Raw genomic sequence first — 21,248 nt, forward strand, 5'->3', positions numbered from 1 at the left:
GAGTTCTCTCGATGGCGTCTTCCTTCTCACTTTCTTGCTAAAAATGACAGGATCAGTGCATATCTTTTTTCTGCAAAAATAGAAACGATGGCCTGTTCTTCCCTCATTCTCCAGCTTCCTTCCTCCTCCTCATCCGTTGGACAGCATCCCCTCCATTTGGACATCTCTCTTAGAAAGTCAGTGCACATCTCTTCAATTTTCTATCCAGTTTTCTCTGTTAGAATCTCTAGAGAAAAACAAGTTGATTTTTTTTTATAGTTTTTGGTTGGTGGGTTTTTACTTATTTGATTCTTTGTGCAGGTAAAGGAAGAACCCATAAGAGATATGTTCACTGAAGTACTTCATAGGAGTGTCCTTCATTGGGTTAGAAAGGTTTGTGAAGAAAAATCATTACCCTCTTCCTTTTTTGGAATTAAAAAAAAAATAAAGTAGGGTTTAATTTTTACAGTTGTTTGATTTAGTTCTCTCAGTAGCATGTTTGGTATTTTTACTGATTCACTACCTGATTAATAAAACCCATATTTTAATTCTTTTAATTTTATGGGTTTTTGGCCTCTGATTTTGGTTTTTAATGTTTTTTTTCAGTGATTAACTTCTTTGGTGTTTAAATTTTTATGTTTTCTCAATGATTGAATTCCAAGATTTCTCAACGTTTTGTCAAAGCTATGGTTTTGACCATTTTATCTTGATCTCACAATCGTCGGTGCAAGACCTTGAGAATATTGGTCTTTGCTTTCGTCTCCAACCTCGGAGTTCGAACCGGCTTTCCGATGAATTTTCAGTCCAATCCGGGCACGCCATGCCTTGAAATCATGACCAAGTACATCGTGTGTGTGTGTGTACATATATATATAAGTTTTATTTTGAATTTGTGTTGATTCGAACGAAACATAACGACTTTGGTTTCAGGTGTATTGAATCGCTCAGTCTCTCTTACTTGTGTGTTCATTTGCATTTTGCAGTAATTGAATTCTTCATTTGGATTCTTCTGTTTCAGAGGCTTTCTAACTCATCTTTTAATAAAATCACCCACCTGGGCTTTGTCAAACACTACAATTAATTTCAATTTTTGTAAAGCTGGATCTGCAGGTAAGAGTTCTACTCTGTACAATAGTTATGAACTAGAGTTTGTGTTTGGATGGTTATGATTCATGTTACACGATCTTGATTTATATGTTTAGTCAGAAAAGACATCCCTAAATCAAACTCTATGGTACTGACATCAGTTTCTTTTCTATGATGTTTAAACTTGGGTCGTTTCTTCTTCCTCCTATTCCTTCTCATTGAATCCAGTTCTTCAGGGTGTTGGTCTCTGTTATCATCGGCGATCCCAGAGCTGGGACCGTTGTCGGACAAGTTGAATTGAACTCAGGTATGTTCTAAGATTCATCCCGATCCTATTTGTTTAGGTTTGTTAATTTTTGCTCTATTTTTCTGAAATTGATTGATTAATTTGTTGCATTAGTGTGGTTGTAGATGAGCATTTGAGATAGAGATTTTGGGTTTTCCTTTTGGGTTTTCCCAAAGGCAAGAACTAAAACCTAAACGGATAAATTAGGACATGAATTATGGATAAAAGGCATGCAATAAACCGGCAGAGTCTAAAGCTAATCTAATATGGACTACCATAATCATGAACTATCAATTTTCTATCTTTTCAATTTCTACAGAGCACCTTCCTGCAAATGAGTCTTACAAACTTCCACTCGGTTCTATCAATTTTGTTAGAATTAACAATTTTGTTTTGTTGTTTATTTATACCTGCATACATATATTTGTGCTTTTAAAGGTATGCGCGTTTGGGCATGAACGCCCTCTCTTACATATGAGTTATCCTTGAGCAGATGCATATGAATTGAATTGCAGTTGAGGCAACATTTGTGTCGCTGTCCCAGATTCCCCAACCATGCCAGGCATGTAAATTCATTTTGGTAAGTTAAAGTATGTTATGCATGTTAAACAGAAGTTTTGGTGTTTTTTGTTCTGTAATTAGCTATGTATTTGCCTTAGTCTGCATGTGCGTAGTGTAGATAATTTTAACCAACATTATAGAATCCATGTTCTGTTGAAAATTTTGAATGTTCGGAGACGGAAAAGATAAGTTTTGGGATACTTAGTTTCATCCGAAAACAAATAGTGTTTATCATCACCAAGTGGTACAAAGAGTATTTTAAAGTGTTTTTTAACCAATCTATTGTCGAGTTTTCTAGCGGGTTTCTTATTTTATTTTCCGTTGTTTTGCAAGAAACTAAAGCCTTTCCATGCTAGAGAGTTCCACAGGTATGTCACCGCTCTTTGACATATTTCTGCTTTGATTTCCAATACAAGGTTAAATTCTTTGTTTTCCAACAAATTTCAGTTAGGTAATTTGATTTCCCTCAAAAGATATAAATTATGTGTTTTCTTTAATCATTTTGTTATAATATTCAACCCATTTCAATTTAATACCAACTGAATCCTAATTTGTTCAATTTCTTTTCATTAGGCAATTGAGTGTGGTTGTTTGCCGTTCTCTTTGAGGTGAGATAAAATTTATATATGTAGATATATGTATCTTAACAACAACCATGGGGGTTGCTAAAGACTTTTCTTTTTATCTAAATTGTTTATTTTTTTCAAGTGCTTCTCAAGAATTTACTTCTTTTTGTCACTATTTATATTGCAGAAATTACAAGCTATGCTACAATTCCAGTTAGTGTTTTAAGTTGTTAACTTACTATTTAAACTTTAATTTTCCAGCCCCATTACGAAAATTTGCTAGGCTTTTCAGTGTTCCTGGTGCTGTACATCCATTTGAGACCAAGGTGGACTGTACATCAAAGATATATATATCTTTGTGTCTATTTACTTACCCTTTTCAAACTTTATACTTCTCGAGTGAAATGGTAATTTAATTTCTTAAGCTTACCGTTTATCACTATAAAAGATGGCCTATTTTCTGAGCATTATAATGTCTACGTTTGCACATTATCCAACTTGCTTCCAGGAACTACACGGTTTGGTTATGATTAGGTAAAATAGGTCGATTATATTTCATGAGGATATCAATAGGGACTATCTACCAAATTATTGTGTGTAAATAGTATGTATATGCACATCAAATATTATTTTTTGTATGTAAATAAAATTACATACAAAAAAATTTGTACGGTTGACAGTTAGGAGTTCAATTTGTAAGAGATGTAAATATTAGAACAAATGGCAATAGAACAGCCAATCCATATGGGTTGTAAATAGATTTCTACATGTAAATAGTATTGCATATTGTATTTATTTAGAACTTTTTACATATTTTATATAGTTTTAAGACCTGCAACATCACGTGGGCGCTGTTGCTAGTTACATATACTACAACGCAATGGAAAAAACATTGTTCCTAAGTGTGGAGCCAAAAATAATCACAATGCGACACGTGGATTTTTGGATAACGCAGGACAAAAATACCCTTGAGGTATACTGGGATTTCTACGCGCAAGCAGCGGACAATCATCCCTCAACAAAGTCAAAAGTGCCCAAAGAAGGTAACAAATTCAAAATTATTTTATCCTTCCTCATTCCATATTCTCTACAAAGCAATCATTCCATAACCTTCAAAACATTCCATAAAAATTAGGTTAATTGGTTAATTAATGGATTTATTTCCTAATTAATCCATTAATCACCAATTAAATCACTCATTATACCAATTAATCACCCATTACACAAATTATCATCCATTACACACCAAAAATACTCCAAAGGGCCGGCCATCTTTTTTCCAAAAGGGACCGGCCATGCTTTATATATTAACCCCATTTTTCTCTAAAAAGGTAGGTCTTCACTCTTGCTAAAATTCTCCAAAACTCTCAAACACCTTTCTCTCTAAATTCTAACTTTGACATCAGAGGTTCTTCGGCCAAAACCCCCCATTCATCGTGGGCGTGTAAGGCTTTTGGCTTTGACTCAAGGTGTTAGTTGTTTTGTAGGTGCAATTTTGTTTAAGATCAAGGAGGAAGAAATTTGCATCCACACTAAGCATAGTGAATTGGCGGAAATATCCCTGTTTTACTGTTTAAATATTTCTGTCTTTTTCTTACTTCCACAATAAAATGACCAAAAAGCCAAGACATACATGTTGCTTTTATATGATAGTGTGTTGTCTATTTGGTTTACCTTTACACTGCCATCAAACTCTCGTTGTGTAAGATCCCACATCGACCAACGAAGAAGGGGTGATGTGCCTTATATGTACATGCTCCCCTTTCCTACAGCATGAGACCTTTTGGGAACTCATTGGCTCTGGATCCCATAAGAACTTTGAAGTTAAGCGAGTTTGGGTGAGAGCAGTCTTACGATGAGTGACCCCCATGGGAAGTTCTTGTGTCGAAACCAAAAACAAAACCGTGGGGGAATGGTAAGCCCAGAGTGAAAAATATTATGCTACGGCGGAGTCGAGCTAGGATGTGGCAATTTGGTATCAGAGTCACTCTGCCGTTCGGTGCAAATGTGCCGGCGAAGACGTCGAGTTCTCCTGAAGTGGGGTGAAGTGTAAGATCTCACATCGACTAACGAAGAGGGGATGATGTGCCTTATATGTACATGCTCCCCTCTTTATAGCATGATGCTTTTTGGAAACTCAGTGGCTCTGGATCCCATAAGAACTCTGAAGTTAAGCGGGTTTGGGTGAGAGCAGTCCTATGATGAGTCCTTGGGAAGTTCTCGTGCCGAAACCCAAAAACAAAACTGTGAGAGAAAGGTAAGTCCAGAACGGACAATATCGTACTACGGTTGAGTCGAGCTGGGATGTGACACACGGCCTTTTTCTCTCACTCACAGCCATTGCAAAACCCCTCAAACCAACAAATTCAATATCGCAATCTCTCACACCTAATCTAAACCTTCACACCTATCCCTTGCAACTTTACTATCAAGTATTTAAGGTATGGATTGAACTCTGAATCTTCCTTTACAAATCTTTTCACTTTTTCATAGGGGTTTTTTTGAATTTCAGAAAATATGCTCTTCCCAGGTTTCAATATTTGTTCATTTTAGTTGTTTTCTCCTAATTTTGGTGATTAGATTTTTTTTTTTTTTTTTCCCAAATCCACATCAACATGGGTTTGTGGTTGTTTTAAGGAAGTGCAAGAAGACAATGGCATCTGTTAAACTCAAAGCTTTTCTTTCAATGGTTAATCAATACCTTCTTGACTCAGAGCATCTCCAAAGGAGATGTCAAAATATTCAAATCAGCAATAACAGTAAAAAAAAAGGCTGCTGCAATGCTTTCCAACCGAGAAGCCAAATCTGATGTGGCATGACATGGAATAGCAACTTTCCTCATTGTTGTCAAATTTGACAGCAGCACCAAATATCTTTTTATTAATATTTTTGATCTCTACAACTCTCCTCGCCCATACGCATATGGCAGACTTGTGCATTTCCCAGTCTTCCCTTTTCCTCATACGCCCCAAAATTGGAGCTTTCCACAACATTGCCTTTTCTCTTCCCCTCGTCGATGGCGGAGCTCAACGCTTGCAGCACAACAACAGTCTCACCTTTCACGGATTCGGAGCATCTCGCGGTTTGAGCTACACCACGTCGATTCAAAAGCTTGGAGTGGTTTCTGACACCAAAACTACCACCATATTCACTGTTGATTCGGGAATTAAGGATATCGGTATCGAACCGATTGCCAGCGGCGAAGAAGGTGGGGTGATTTTGGTAGTAGGGGAGGCGGTGGTGGAGGGGGTGGAGGTGGAGGTGATAATAGTGAGGGTAAAGGGAAGGGCGAGGAGGGACCTGAAGAGATCAAGAAGAAAGAGGGACCTCAAGAGATCAAGAAGAAAGGGAGGGCGAGGAGAACTTGAAGAGATCAAGAAGAAAGGGATAAAATAATAGTTTAATAAAATAAACAGAAAAGAAAATAATATAATAAAATAATATTTAATTTGACATACCGAGTGAAGAGTAAAATTTTGAAAGATGTCAAAATGCCACATAGACTGTCAAATTCAAATTTTATGTTTAAAACCTGACATTTCCTTTGTACATGCTCTCATTTGCCAAAATCTCTTCAATTTTAACATCAACGGCAACCACTCTTCCCCAAAGGTAAATTTCTCTCCTTTTTTCTTGCATTCAGAATCTTCGAAATCCTCATCTACATTGTTTGATTTTTGCATTTTTGATTCCCAACAAACATGGTTCTCTACCGCACAACCCATTTTCCACCAAAATCACATCTCAAACTCTTCCAATTTCGAACATGACATGCCCGGCGAAGGTCAGTACCCTCACTCATACCCAATTTCCCCAAAAGATAATTTTAATATCATTGATGGGTTTTTAACAGGGGCTTCAGTTGAGTTAGGGTTTTGTTCAATTAAATCTCATTAGTTTGATTCTAATTCAATAAATTTGAGTACGGGTTTTGTTCAATTCAATTTTCTTAGTTTGATTCTAATTAATAAATTTTCTTTCATAGTCCATTCAATTTGTTTTATTTTCTAATTTGGATTTTGAAAGTGAGTAAATTTTGTATTTGTTTGCTTGCTACAATTATTCAACTTATGTCTCGACAATATTTGTTTATTTACAGGTGCTGCAGCCATCGTAAGGGTTAATTTGTATCTTTTTTGTTCCTTACTGCATCAACTACATCTTTGCACCAACTATTGAGATGACCAAGGCAATAGTCGAGCTAAAAAAAAGGGGCAAGATGATCAAAAGCATCAATCTGCAGCACCTTACTTTGTTAAAAATGTTGAACTGATCCTAGGTGAGAATGAGTGTTGATATGCAATAATTTAGTTCCTAAGAGAGTAGTGTTGAATCTACTTTTATTATATGTTCAATTTATAATCTAATCTTATTTTGCCTTCAATTTCCTTAGAAATAAGAATTTCGATTTCAAATTTTTCTTTGAGAATTCATATACTTACCTTTCTTTTTACAGATTCCTAAAGCCTATGATAAGCCTTCCCCTTTAGATATAGATATATCTTCGTTTAATGCACTTGGATGCTTTAATTTTTTATGAACAATTGTTTTGGCTGAACAATTTGTATGTGCAGAGTGATGAAATCTATCATTGGTATCAGTGGCATTCAAACACATCTATCTAATGAATGACTGAAATGATGGATATAATACGCATTTTCTTTGTCATTTCAATGCAGTGATAAGCTAGGTTTAAGCGTTGAATTGGGTTCCCTTGCGGATGGACTAATTCTATCAACTACTGATCTCATATGGTCAAGAAATATGTAAGCTATCTTTATACTCGAGAGAAATTAAGTACATTGGACAACACCATTCATCCTCTTTGTCTTTCTGTTTACTTTTTTTTAATTTATTTTCCCCTTTAAATTTTTCTGCCATGCTATTTCATTTGGTTTTTTTATTTTCCTGCAGGTTTTCATTTTGAAAGGTAAGTATTACATTCGTATGAATTCTATGTCGCTGCTCAGGTTTATAATTTTTTTTTTGTTTTTTTTTTCTTGCTCAGGCATTATTTTCTTTTCGCTTCATATTGATATTGAGTTTCTGTTTGGAAATGCCTCGGTTTTTTTGTTCACTTGCTGAGAATGTATCTGCCAAAATTTTAAGGGCCTTTTCTTTGTTTCTTCTTATCTTCCTCTTTCTTTGTCCAATTATAAAGTAGTTTTTTTGTTTTTGTCGCTATAAAGAGCTTTTCTTTGTCCATTTATGCTTGACGCAACTCTTTCTAATTTAAATGCACTCCTTTTATCATACATTGTATCTAATAGAGCAAATAAAAAAGAGTGAAAGACGGATTATATATGCTCCCTCATTATCATAAGAAAACTCCGTCTTAGCTATTGGTTATGTGTCCCCCATTTGTTTACTTATATGTTCTACTGTTTTGAGTTATATTTAACAAACCATCCACACTTAAGAGCTCCCTATTTCAAAATGCGAACCCATCCAGAGAAAATCCATAAGAGAAAATTGCAAATTCCATTTTTTCTAGAATAACAAATTCCATTTCCAGCTTACTTTATATATTATGCTACTATGTATGCCCTCCTCCAATACAACATTGTACATCAATGTCTTCTCTATTTTAACTTTACATGTTACTCATTTGTATGCTCTCAGACTTCATATAATCCTCATTCGCTTTTTAACACTCTAATGTTGCACTGTTTGCAAAGGATTCCTTTATATATGGTTTCTTTGTGAAATTAATCACAGTAGATTATTGCATCTTCATCATAACGATAGCTTCTTTACTATTTTAATTTCTACATACACATTTTTTTTATTGTTTTTGTTGCTAGCAATGCTTTATTTGAACCCCCCAACTCTATTTAATTAGTATCATTGAGATATATTTGATATAGGAGTGAAGTGCGAAAAATGGGTTGGTTTGAATGCACTCATTTTACTCTTTTTTCATCTGATAGAACAGGTGAAAATAGAGGGAAACAAAAATCTCATTTGCACCTTCAGATTCACAAATGAACTCTATCTCAATCTTATTTATGTCCCCCTTTTGTTTTCTTATATGTACGAACTAACAACTCCTTTTTTATCAAAATTTGTAGGAACTAGCTAAAACCTTAAACCTCAACCTAATGAAGATGAAGATGAGCCGGAAACAGTGAAGTAGGAAAATCTAGATTCAGTAACATGTTCATAGTCTATCTAAATACTTTGAATAATAAGCAGTTTAATGCTGTTAATCTTTTGATCACGACAATATGTTGCTAAGTTACCTTCTCAAACAATAGACATGTAAATATTGATATATAAAACTTATTTTGTGTTAAATAGTATTGTCTTAAACGGTGTTTCTAAAACCTGGTGCAAAGCGCTGGTATTCATGCTTGTAAACTCAAAAATCTAACATGTAAATATTTTCTACAAAATGGCTCCCCCTTAACTTTTTTAGCTAAATGAAGAGCCCACTAATATGAGTGAACTGTTGATTTTTTTCATAAACCTTTACTTAGTTTTCGATTTCTCCTCTAAATTTTTTAATTGGAAAATTAACGACTCAAACTAATTTTTTTTTGCCGATTTAACTTTTAATTCATTCCATCCAAATTTCTATTAAATGGAAGCATGTGCACAATATGTGAGAATATTTTGGTTGCTTCGTTCTTTAAAATAATTGAAACCCTAGATTTCTAAAATGTCGACCTATGCAAATTTGGGTGATATTATAGCTTTTATGTCTGAAGCTCTAGTGAAGTGGCACTTTTTGTCCTCAAAGGAGAATCACGTGGTGTGCACATCATAAAATTTAACACTAATTTAGATGGAATCTATGAAAAATTAACGGTAGGGGAAAATCGGCCAAAAAAATAGTTTAAATCCTTGATTTTCCAATTAAGAAGTTAAGGGGGAAATCAAAAGCTAAGTGAAAGTTCAGGGGGGGGGGGAGGATAGGCAGTTTACTCCCACTAATATTCCCACACCCATTCCAACATTCTTGGAAGCTAATGCATCACCAAACTTCCATGATCGTGGCAATGAGTAAAAGTCAAAGACATTAAAGATAAAATTAATTATTAAGTTCAATCTTTAACACATTCATTATTGCATATCAACTCAAACAAGTAAAACAAAAATCAAAATTGCTTCTATCATCATTCCAAGATATTATCGCATAATTAATATCTTGAAATTATTCTTTCTTCATTCATGTTATGGATGAGACACTTTGTCCAATGGGAAGCCATCATGTATAGGGCAAAACCCTAACACTTAAGCTAGTCACCTCCCTATAATGCCCCATTCTCCACCAAATTCTGGTAAGCTACCCATTAAGCCCTAAATACACACTCTTTTAAGAGAAACTGATTTTGGCATCGGAGATTCATTGGCTAAACCCACACACTTCGTGAGCTCGTAAGGTATTGCCATGTGTTTATTTGTTTTGTAAGTACAAATTCTTCAAGGCTGAAGACGGTGAACTTTTGCTACCACAAATTAGTGCTTTCATTGAGAGCCCGATTTACTATTCTCGAATAAGGCTTTGGCATTCACTTTTGAAATTTTCTATTACGTTGAATTTCTCATAGTGTCATTTAATTTTCTTAGACATGCGAACCCAACGCGCTCCATCCCAAGGCCAGGCGAGCTGACCCGACTCTGTGTCTTGACCCAAGCCCGCACCCGTGTGCCCCATGCGGTCTCAACCATCCAAACTTGTCCCTAGACTAGTTCAGCAGAACCGACCCCTAGTCATTGAACTGGCTTTATCTTAGACCGAACTAGCCATACCAACGATCAAACAAATGACTAAACATGAGGTGTAAAGATTGTGTTACTATAGATGAACTCTAGAAGGATGTATTTATACAATTCGTGGATAAGACTTTTTAGGATAGTAGAATCCGTATTAAGCTGGGAGAATCCATAAGGATAACTAGGAAGTAGATATTGCATCCTTTTAGTGATTACTTGCAGGACATGACAATGCTTAGATTGTAATGACTCCAAGATTATAGGGAACCTGTTGATTCCATACTGGATTAGGTTCCCGAATCTTGCTGAACAAGAAAGGTTTATCGTAGCGAAGTTGGTAGACTTCATCCACTGATTCTAGAACAGGATGATGGTGGCATTTCTGATCCATTTAGTCAGCTTTGTTAAGGAGACTGTTGAGTTCAGGATTGAACTTCTGTGGTAGGCGTACTCTGATCCGTCTTACTCTAGCCTTGGAAAATCATGGTCCCACAATTGCCCCAAACTAAGCATCAGAAATGACTAGTTCCCCTTGAGGGTAGTTACCCAGAGACCATGTCTTTCAGAGTAAGTTAGAATATGTATTGTTTTCTTCATTTCAGACGTGTGGCGTCCTAACTTTATTTCTCGTGAGCCCGTGGACATCGAAGCGTTCAGTATTCGGCCACACTACCTTGTAAATCATGCCTTCAATATCGCAATGATGAGGATTGTCGCAGTTGCGTGTGCGTAGAAAACGAGGTTTTGTTCATTGTTTTCTCTAGCCTAATCTAGCAGTTGGATCCACTGATGACCGTCCATATTCAACGGCCAAACGACTTTCAGATATCCTTTTTTAAATATTCTCATATTTCTTCTTTAGTCTTCTTAAAGAATTCCCAAATTGCTTCAAAAAGGTCTTGCAGCCCCCTTTTTCAAATCAACCTTTCACCTCTTTGTCTACTTCCTTCAAATTCCTTCACCCAAACCAATGGCCGCGCCTTTAATCGAGCTTCCTCATCCTGCTGCTAACTATGATTCTCAGTTCAAACCTCTAATGGTGAAGGTGCGAAGTGAAGAAGAAGCAAAAGTTTTTGCTAGTCTCCGTCGGCATCTTCTAAACAGCTGCACCATCACATGGGAGAGGGGCCATAATGTCCAAAATCCCTTGCCACAACCTTCAAATCCCAAACGTCCTTGTGCTAGAATCCACCATTTGTATTCGGATCTGGGTTTGAGGTTTCCTCATTCCCCTTTCCTAAAACAATTGTTGAATTGCTTTGGTGTTGCTCTATGTAACTTGACCCCCGCTTCATTTCGTATACTCTTCTGCTTCGAGCGCCTGAACAAATGGTATGGGGAGGAGTTGGGTATATCTAGGAGTTCTCCATGTTTTGCACTATGCACAAGAGCTCCGACCCCCACTACTTCTAACCCAAATGAAATCTAAATCCCCCACCCGCCTTACTTCCTTATCCCCACTCATTTTTCTCTCAACTAATCACTAAAATGGCTAGGAATTTGGAGTATAAACAGAAGCTAAAATTAAAAAAAAAAAAAAAATTGATGGCAGATTGGGTGTGTGCGATGATTATGTCTAGGCATTCCATTAGGGAATGGGTCGAAAATGATGCGTTCGATCTCATGGAGTGATTGGTCGATGGCTAGGTTTTGGGTAGTTAGGTGCAGCGAGTGGAGAGGTACGAATGGAGGAGATGATGGATGGGGACAGTGCTGAAGATGACGGTTGGACGACATTGTCTGATGGGTTGAGAGACGAAGAGACAAGCCTTTATTTTCCGTTTTTCTCATTTTCATTTTGTTTTTTTCGTTTCATTTTCATTTTGTTTTTATATATTCTAGAATTAATAAATTAACTATTTGTGTGTAATCCGTGTGGAACGCCACATCATCACACTAACAGAAAATTTAACATATTTCTAATGAAAAGACTATTTTGGTCAATGTTAGGGACAAAACTGAGGAATTTGGCCAATCTCAAGGATACTTTGGCTAAAAAGCCAATTTATAAAGAGGGCCTTCTTAAGGTAGTCTTTAAAAAAATTCAATATATTGATGTTAGAAAGCAATAACTAAAGTTGAAACAAACTTTAGAACTCACGCTAATGATCAGTTTCCAAATATCTTTACATAATAAGTAAAGAGAGTTACAAAAATAACCATTACTAAATAAACAACAATTAGTTCAATCTTAACAAACCAAATAACAAAACCTTTAAAAAATACAACATTAAAGTTTCATTTAAAGATGGTTGTCCGTGTATTTTTTACTGCAAAATCATCATTAAATTAAATTGTAAGGGCCACTAAAGTATTATTAAGTTGCTAAAAAAAAAATCAGAAAACTGAAAAAGCTTTTTGTTTTTACCAAAAAAAGGGGAAAGTTGAAAAATAGGTAGTTGTAGGTCCCACTTGAAACTTTTTTCGCGTTTAACTATGTAAACATTTTCGGTCATATATGACGCGCTGTATATATTAGATAACACAAGTATTTTTGAGCTCTGTGCGGCTGAACACTTCCCTTCACCCTCCCCACCATCCGGGCGCCCCACCGAAACCACCACTGCAAGAAATCCTTAGATACTGTTGATTTTAATGAAAATACCAGTTGCATAAGCATTATTATTTTTCTCTCTTTAGATGTACGATTACAAAAGGAACAAACCTTGAGGGCAAAATAACTGTTGGCTAATGAGCATTTCTGACTGTCAAGTCAGAAATCTGTATCAAGTTGTTTGGGCCCAAAATAATATGGTTGGGCCGAGCAGCAAGATGTGCTCGGCCCAAGGTAATGACAAATGTTATGGGCCGAATAATAGAACCCGGGCCAGCTGGCAGGGTCGGTCGAATCCTATCCTAAGAAGTCCAGATGAGTAGAAAAGGTCGAGGAAGTCCTGGTGCGACCAGGATTCTTGACCAGCAAGAAATAAAGCTTCAAAAGGAGGAAAATTCAGAATCCCAGAAGGGGTAGGATTGTTCGAGCTAGAGGTAAAATGGGACAAGGACTCCCAATCCAAATCCGAATGGGTTTCAGGGAACGAGGTGCTATAAATACAAGAAATTACGCAATAGAAAGGACCTTCAGAACTCAGCATACAATTGCCCTGCGCAAAATCTCTCAAACACCTTGAGATTTTTTCCTTTTCTTTTCCTTGCCGACACACCTTCAGTTTGGATAAACAGCACTGTGGAAGCACCTGGCGAGCACCTTCAGTTTGGATAAACAGCACTGCTGCCGCATAATCAGCCGATCGAGGAGCACCTTCAGTTTGGATAAACAGCACTGCGTCGAGGTCGACCAATTATCTATCTAAGTCTCGGCCGAGAAGGGTTTTCGAGCCCTTGTTGGTAGAGGTCATCTTACTAAGCCTTTCCGGCATAGTAGGGTGTTACGAATTGCATTGCTCGGCGTATTGGACGCCGAGTGGTTTTATGATTGGATACTCGCAAGTAAGCTTCAGGGTTCGGCATTCCGACGGCCGAACTACGTTTACCATCAAGACGTATATCACATTCGAGTACCTGTGCCCATATAGTTTGGTCTCGATTCGGCGTGCTTATACTCTTACGAATATAATCACAGTGACCGAATCAGGTTCCGACGACTTGTGAACTCCGTAGAATTAGTAGCCTTGTCTTCAGGCTATAAAACCCAGAGGCCGAGAGCGTTCCTTCCTCGGTCGCAATCGCAAGATACAAAAGTCAACAGCGCACCTAACGCGACAACATCAAGTTTTACTCCTCGGTCGAGCTCGGCCGACGAGTTGGCACGCCCCGCATTCAACCGAAGGACGTAGTTAGCTCATTAGTTACTCGGCCTGCGCGCCATGTAGGTTTTGTAATTTTTAGAGTCAACATTTTGGCACGCCCAGTGGGACCTTTGTGCTAAACCTTCGGAGTTTATGACCGTTGAGACACGGTCTACCAAAAAGAAAACAACCATGGGAAAGTCAACAGCTGACTTACCAGTGCAAGGCCTTGGGCAGGATTCGCACTCAGCAAAAAATCCGATCATTGCCGCGCCGCCCGAGGCCATAAGTGTGGCACGCCGAGAGAATGAAATCTGTCTCGGCGGGCAACCTCACAACGCGGCGATCCCGAATCAAATGACGGGCATGTTTGTGGAAGGGATAGTGGAAGATTGCGACGACGACGGTGGAGAAGGCTCTGATCCACCAACTAGGTCGTTTCTTCGGAGACGACTTGATGAGCAGTATCGTCAGGTCGAGCAGTCGATTGGTCAAAGGATGAATGATTTGCTAGAAGCAATACGAAGTAACAACGATACACAGACTAGAATGCTTGAACTATTGGTTAGTAAAGCCTTCGAAGATGGCCAGGTCGGCCAACCTCGGCAGCTCTCGACAAATGCGCCCATACCAGCCGAGAAAGGGTCCTCTCGGCCGCAACCCGTCACCCTAGAAAGGAGAGGACCAGGAAATAGATCCGAGGGACCGAGCCAGGGAGAAGAAGCCGCGTCCGTAAACATGACCGAAGTCCAGAGAATGATTGATTCGGCCCTGAAGAAAGGGCCGAAGTTTCCAAAGTTCATTCATCCATACCCGGCTTATGTAGAAAGGTTTGAATACCCACGAGGATTTAAGATCCCTGATTTCAGCCTCTTCGCCGGGGAATCATCTTTGTCCTCATTAGAACATGTGGCTCGGTTCACAGCGCAGTGTGGGGACGTCAATAGCGACTTCTACAAACTACGGTTGTTTAATTTTTCATTGACAGGCTCAGCTTTCGCCTGGTACATTAATCTTCCACCCAATTCTGTGCAGAGTTGGGAAGAGCTAGTCGAAAAGTTCCATGAACAGTTCTATCGGCCAGGGATGGAGATGTCCGTATCATCCTTGGCCAGGATGGCTCAAGCATCCGACGAATCTCCAATGGAGTACTTAACAAGGTTTAAGTCGGCCAGGAATTGGTGCCGAGTACCACTCCCCGAAGTGGAATTCGTCAGGATCGCTCTCAACGGATTAGATGTGGAGTACAAAAAGAAGTTCCTGGGGGCAAACATTCGCGATATGTACGAACTTGCTCAACATGTCGAACAGTATGATTATCTGCTCCGAGAAGAAAAGATATCGAAGTCACCATCACGGGGAACGTTGTATAAGAACCCCACGGTTAGCTATGCCTCGGCCGAAAACGGGGACCCTCAGTACGTCAATGTGGATGCGGCCGAGATAGTAATAGACAAGCCATACGTCTGCAAGGCTCTGGCTTAAGTAAATGGCAAAGACACCAAAGCCCATTCGGCCGCCGAGGAAATAAGTAAATCTTCGAAAGTCTACACTTTCGACATCACCAAGGCCGATGCAATTTTCGATCAATTATTGGCAGCAAAGATCATCAAGCTTCGGCCGGGACATATTATCCCTAAGGCCGATGAATTGAAGGGAAAGGTATACTGCAAGTATCATAACTCTAATAAGCATGCGACCAACAATTGTGTCGTATTCCGGGATACAATACAAAGTTGGATCGAGAAAGGAAAGTTGAAATTTCCAGAAAAGCAGATGGCGGTCGATGCCAATCCCTTCCCTTCAACAACAATTGGTATGGTGGATGCTCATCTTCCTAAAAACAAAGGGAAGGCCGAATACGTCCCGGTGCAGCATATCCGTCAACGGAATGGTCGAACAAGGCTAAGGCTCGATGTCTTTTCGAATGCACCACCCACGGAACAATCGGGACCACCCGACGGTGAACCTACGACGAGGTCAACAAATTCCGACGATTCTCATGGATCAAAGGTTTTATGTGACCATTGTAAAACACCAGTTGAGCCTGGGAAGAAAACATTTTCAACACCACCCACGGCCCTTACCGCGTCAGTAACATCACCAAAGGAACTTGGGCCGCGACGTCAAGTGTTCGATCGACTCGGCCCACAAGTACGGCCGAAAGACCAGGCCTCGGTCAGGCGGCGTCTTGATTTCGACGCGGCTTTCTATAATGAGGATTATTACTCACGCAATACCAACAGTTCCAGCTCATCAGTCGATCGTAAAACTTTCAAACCACCCAGGACATCGGATCAACGCTGGTACGATTACAATTCCCCGATAGGTTTATATACGGCGTTGTCTAAATCCCAAAAACGTCGCCGTCAACGGATCGATTGCATGGCTCAGCGACGAGAAGCGCAGGCCAGCCTCGCCAACCAGTGGCAACCAAAGAAGGCCGTGGAAAACGTAAGTGAACGGCCAACCCCGACTATCATGACCGAGTTAGCCGAAGGGAAGAAAGTAGCAGCTGCCGGTTTCGAAACCACCATTGAGGATTCTGAGAAACGTATCAAAATTCTTCTCCGGCTTGGGGAAACGAGAGCTCGTCTGGAACACTTTAGACAAGAGGCCGAAAAGAAACTTTCTCCGTTACCACCGCGCGAACCGTTTATCAAAGTACGGCGCAACTTACACCCCCCATTCCTCAGTGAATCCCTGGAATACATGCGAGAGTTTCATAAGAAATACTCCGCCAATGACTTGTACGGACTACCCAAGGTGTGTCAGGAAGCCCTCGACCTAGCTCTTACTTGCCCTGATGCCGAGCAAATTATTCAGAAAACTTCCGATCCAGCAATTAAAGCAAGATTCCAACATATACGGGAAGCTCGGGTACTTGGTTTTGAAGTCGATCCTTATACAGATATCGACACCGCCGAATTACCTTTTTCGCTCGATGACCTTCAGCATTTGCGCTATCATTTCGAAGTTTTCTTGGCTGTATCGCTCTTCGGCCTCACGACCGACGAGGAAAAACGGATAGCACGATTGGATACATATCTCGATACGAGGAACGCCCGCATTGCCTATGAAGAACGAGCCCGTATAACAAAGGACCAACATAAGTCTTCGGCAGTCAACATGGTCGAGGAAAATAGCCAAACCACACTCGACTTGGTTCCTACGTCTCGGATACCGGCTCTTACCGAGGCACTCAAAAGTTTGATTGAGGATGTTCCGCCGGCTGATACTATGGTTAGTTCTGCAGAAGACGACGACCACGATCCAATGGGTCCCTCGGTCCTCGAACAAATGGAGATCAGTATGGTCCACGTGTTACCAGCTGAATTTCAACCCAGTACCCACCAATCAAATTTCTTGGACGGAGATGTAGTCGCCGAAAAAGCAACACAAGTTGATTTCGTCGTAAACGACGACGACGACAGAGAAACCCGAAGCACAGACAACCTTAAGGCGGCTTTGGCCGAACTATTTCCCCGCTCCCCTTCGGTTAATCTCTAACACTTGAAGCCGTTGTACGTCACGGCTCACATCGAAGGATTTCCTATTTCTAAAGTGTTTGTCGACTGTGGAGCCACAGTCAACATTATGCCAATATCTGTCATGAAGGCCTTGCGCCGTTCTGATAATGAACTCATTCCGTCAGGGATAACTATGAGCAGCTTCGTTGGTGACAAGTCTCAGACCAAAGGAGTGCTACCGTTGGAAGTTAGCATTGCCGGTCGTCAACACATGATGGCATTCTTTATAATTGATTCCAAGACAGACTATAACGCATTACTTGGCCGCGACTGGATCCACCAAACCAGTTGCATTCCTTCATCACTATACCAAGTTCTCATCTTTTGGGACGGCAAATCGGTCACCGTCCACCCAGCCGATAATCAACCATTTGAGACCAACATGATTCAGGCTCGCTATTACGACGATCACGTCGGCTACATCACCCTCCAAGGCCTTAACGAGGATGGGCGGCCGACGCGAATTTCGGTACAAAAAGTAATTGAGGTCGGCGCCGAGACTGTCCAACAGGATTCGGCTAGACTTGGCTTGGCGGATTTAGTCACCAATGCCAATGATTGAGCACACCAAGCAAGAACAGCGTCAGGCCGCGGTTTCATCAACGATGGAACGTCTGCTGGCCCATTGGTACGCCATTACCAAACAACCGCATTCCGGCATCAATTTAATCGAATTTTTGGCCGAAGCAGATGACGGCCCTGTTCTGTCTCTCGATAAAGTTCAGGCTGCACCGGCCGAACTCGAAGACCATCGGCCTCAAGTCAATGACTCATTAGAAGAAGTTAACGTAGGCACGGCCGATGAGCCTCGTATATTGTTTATAAGTGCTTTACTCCCACCGGCCACGAAGGTCGAACTCCGTAAGTTACTCCAGGAATTTAAAGATTGCTTCGCGTGGAGTTAGCATGAAATGCCAGGCCTCGATCGAACCCTGGTAGAACATGAGCTACGCATCAAAGACGGATGTAAGCCTTTTCGGCAACCCCCTCGCCGATTTTCGACCGAGGTACAACTCGGCATTAAGGAAGAATTAGTTCGGCTTCTCAAAGCCGGATTTATTAGGACCGCTCGGTACGTCGAATGGTTGGCCAATATCGTCCCAGTGTTGAAGAAAAACGGAGCCCTCCGTATCTGCATCGATTTTCGTAACCTAAATCTGGCTACTCCCAAGGACGAATATACAATGCCAATCTCAGATTTGCTAATTGATGCCGCGGCTAATCATGAACTGCTATCCTTCATGGACGGCTATGCGGGATACAACCAGATTTTCATCGCCGAAGCCGACGTCCACAAAACGGCTTTCCGTTGCCCAGGGGCACTTGGTACTTACGAATGGGTAGTCATGCCATTCGGCCTCAAGAATGCCGGCGCCACATACCAACGGGTTATGAATATGATCTTCCACGACTTAATAGGGACCATCGTCGAAGTTTATATCGACGACGTGGTGGTAAAGTCGAAACGCCGCCAAACGCACCTGGATGATCTGCGGCAAGCGTTCCTTCGCATGCGCAGGAATAACCTCAAGATGAACCCAGCCAAGTGCACTTTCGGTGTTTCGGCCGGCAATTTCCTAGGATTTTTGGTGCACCATCGCGGCATCGAAGTCGGCGCCAATAAAGCCCGCGCCATCATTAGCGCCCCACCATCCACAACAAAGAAACAGCTGCAGTCGTTACGCGGGCAGATCAACTTCCTTCGCCGTTTCATCGCCAATTCGGCCGGAAAAATGAAGGCATTCTCCACTCTCCTTAAACTTAAGGATACCGATAAATTTGTATGGCGCGAAGAGCATCAGAATGCATTCACACAAATCAAGGTGGCCCTTTCGACCCCACCCGTGCTGGTTCCGCCTTGTCGCGACAAACCCCTTAAATTGTACATTTCGGCAGCCGCCGAATCCATTGGGTGCCTCCTCGCGCAAGACAACAATGTAGGACGTGAACAAGCTATCTTTTATCTTAGCCGAAATCTGAATTCACCAGAGCTCAATTATTCACCCGTCGAAAAACTTTGCTTAGCTTTGTTTTTTGCCGCATCCAAGCTTTGGCATTACATGCTCCCATCAGTGACGCAAGTCATCGCCCAAATAGACGTAATTCGTTACATGCTCACTCGGCCTATCGTCAAAGGCCGAATCGGGAAATGGACACTCGCCTTATCCGAGTTTAGCCTGCAGTACGTACCCCAAAAGGCAGTCAAAGGGCAGGCTCTCGCCGACTTCTTAGCCCAACACCCTTCCCCATATGGTTTTGAAGGGGGCGATGTCGACATCGGTCTAGTCGCCACACGCGATAACTATTGGACTATGCATTTCGATGGTTCCAGTACTTCGACTTCGGCGGGTGTCGGCATTGCAATTCAGTCGCCCGACCACTGCCGGTGGTATTTTTCTCTCAAGTTGGATTTCAGCTGCACAAATAATCAGGCCGAATATGAAGCCCTCATTATCGGCCTCCACGTTTTACACGATTTACGGACCTCCCGTGTTCTTGTCCTCGGTGATTCCGAACTTGTGATTAACCAATTGAACGGCATTTTTCGCTGCATGAGTTGTACTTTAGCGCCATATCACATGGTCGCCACCTACCTGGCCGAGTCATTCGAACGGATCACGTTTGAACATATTTCACGAATCCACAACACAGATGCCGACGAACTCGCCCAGATCGCCTCTGGAGCACAACTCATGGGGGGCAAGCTTGGCCGAATTGCAGCCACAGGCCTGCAATCGTACCCGACCTTGATCAATCGGCAAACCCTCCAGCTCACACACGTAATACGTACTAGGGTAATGTCGCTCCCATCCTTACTAGAACGAGGAGACCCTGTAGAGGTATGTGCCGTCGAGGTAGAGCCAGATGATTGGAGAAAAACGATGTTACGGTACCTCGATAATCCCAACGGGAAACATGACCGGAGAACGAAGGTCCTCGCCACGAATTACGTGTCGTACCAAAATGAGTTGTACCGCAAAGGCGAGGATGGGTTATTACTATTGTGCCTCGGCCCACATGAGGCCGCCCAAGCAATGACCGAGGTACATGAAGGTATTTATGGGGCACACTAGTCTGGACGAAAGATGCGCTGGTTACTTCGACGACACGGTTATTTTTGGCCCAGTATATTGAAAGATTGTATCGAATATGCACGGAGATGCGTACCATGCCAAATTCATGGACACGTGCAGAAAGCCCCGGCCGAATTACTACACTCGGTTACTAAACCATGGCCGTTCAGAGGTTGGGCAATGGACGTAATTGGCAAAATCACGCCATCATCAGGGGTAGCGAAACACGCGTGGATAATGGTAGCAACTGACTATTTCACTAAGTGGGTCGAGGCAAGATCATGCGCCGAATTAACGGCCAAAGAGGTATGCAATTTCGTAGAGGAAAATATTGTGACCAGATTCGGCGTGCCAGAAACGATCATAACTGATAATGGCACTATATTCACGGCCGATAGGTTTAAGGAATACGCGGCAAGTTTGAACATCCGACTCGAGCAATCTATGCCGTACTACCCACAGGCAAACGGGCAGGCCGAGGCGAGCAATAAAGTGTTGATCGGCATCCTTGAAAAAATGGTAAAAGAGAAACCTGGGTTGTGGCATTTGAAGTTAAATGAAGCGTTATGGGCATACCGAACTTCACCCCGGTCGGCCACTGGAACCACTCCTTACGCGTTAACTTATGGACACGACGCTATGTTGCCGGTCGAGTTGAGTATAAGCTCGTTATGAGTAATCGAGCAGAGTGATTTGTT

At 41.1% G+C, this 21,248-nt stretch overlaps 1 pseudogene; it reads left to right on the forward strand.

The window, feature by feature from the left end:
* Positions 1-4,689: 4,689 nt before the first annotated feature.
* On the forward strand, positions 4,690-6,570 carry LOC125480058 (annotated as a pseudogene).
* The last annotated feature ends 14,678 nt before the right edge of the window (positions 6,571-21,248 follow it).

The sequence above is a fragment of a genome, unplaced genomic scaffold (assembly GCF_019419815.1).
Source record: "Pyrus x bretschneideri cultivar Hongxiangsu unplaced genomic scaffold, Pyrus_bretschneideri_v1 Contig31, whole genome shotgun sequence".
NCBI classification, from domain to species: Eukaryota; Viridiplantae; Streptophyta; class Magnoliopsida; order Rosales; family Rosaceae; genus Pyrus; species Pyrus x bretschneideri.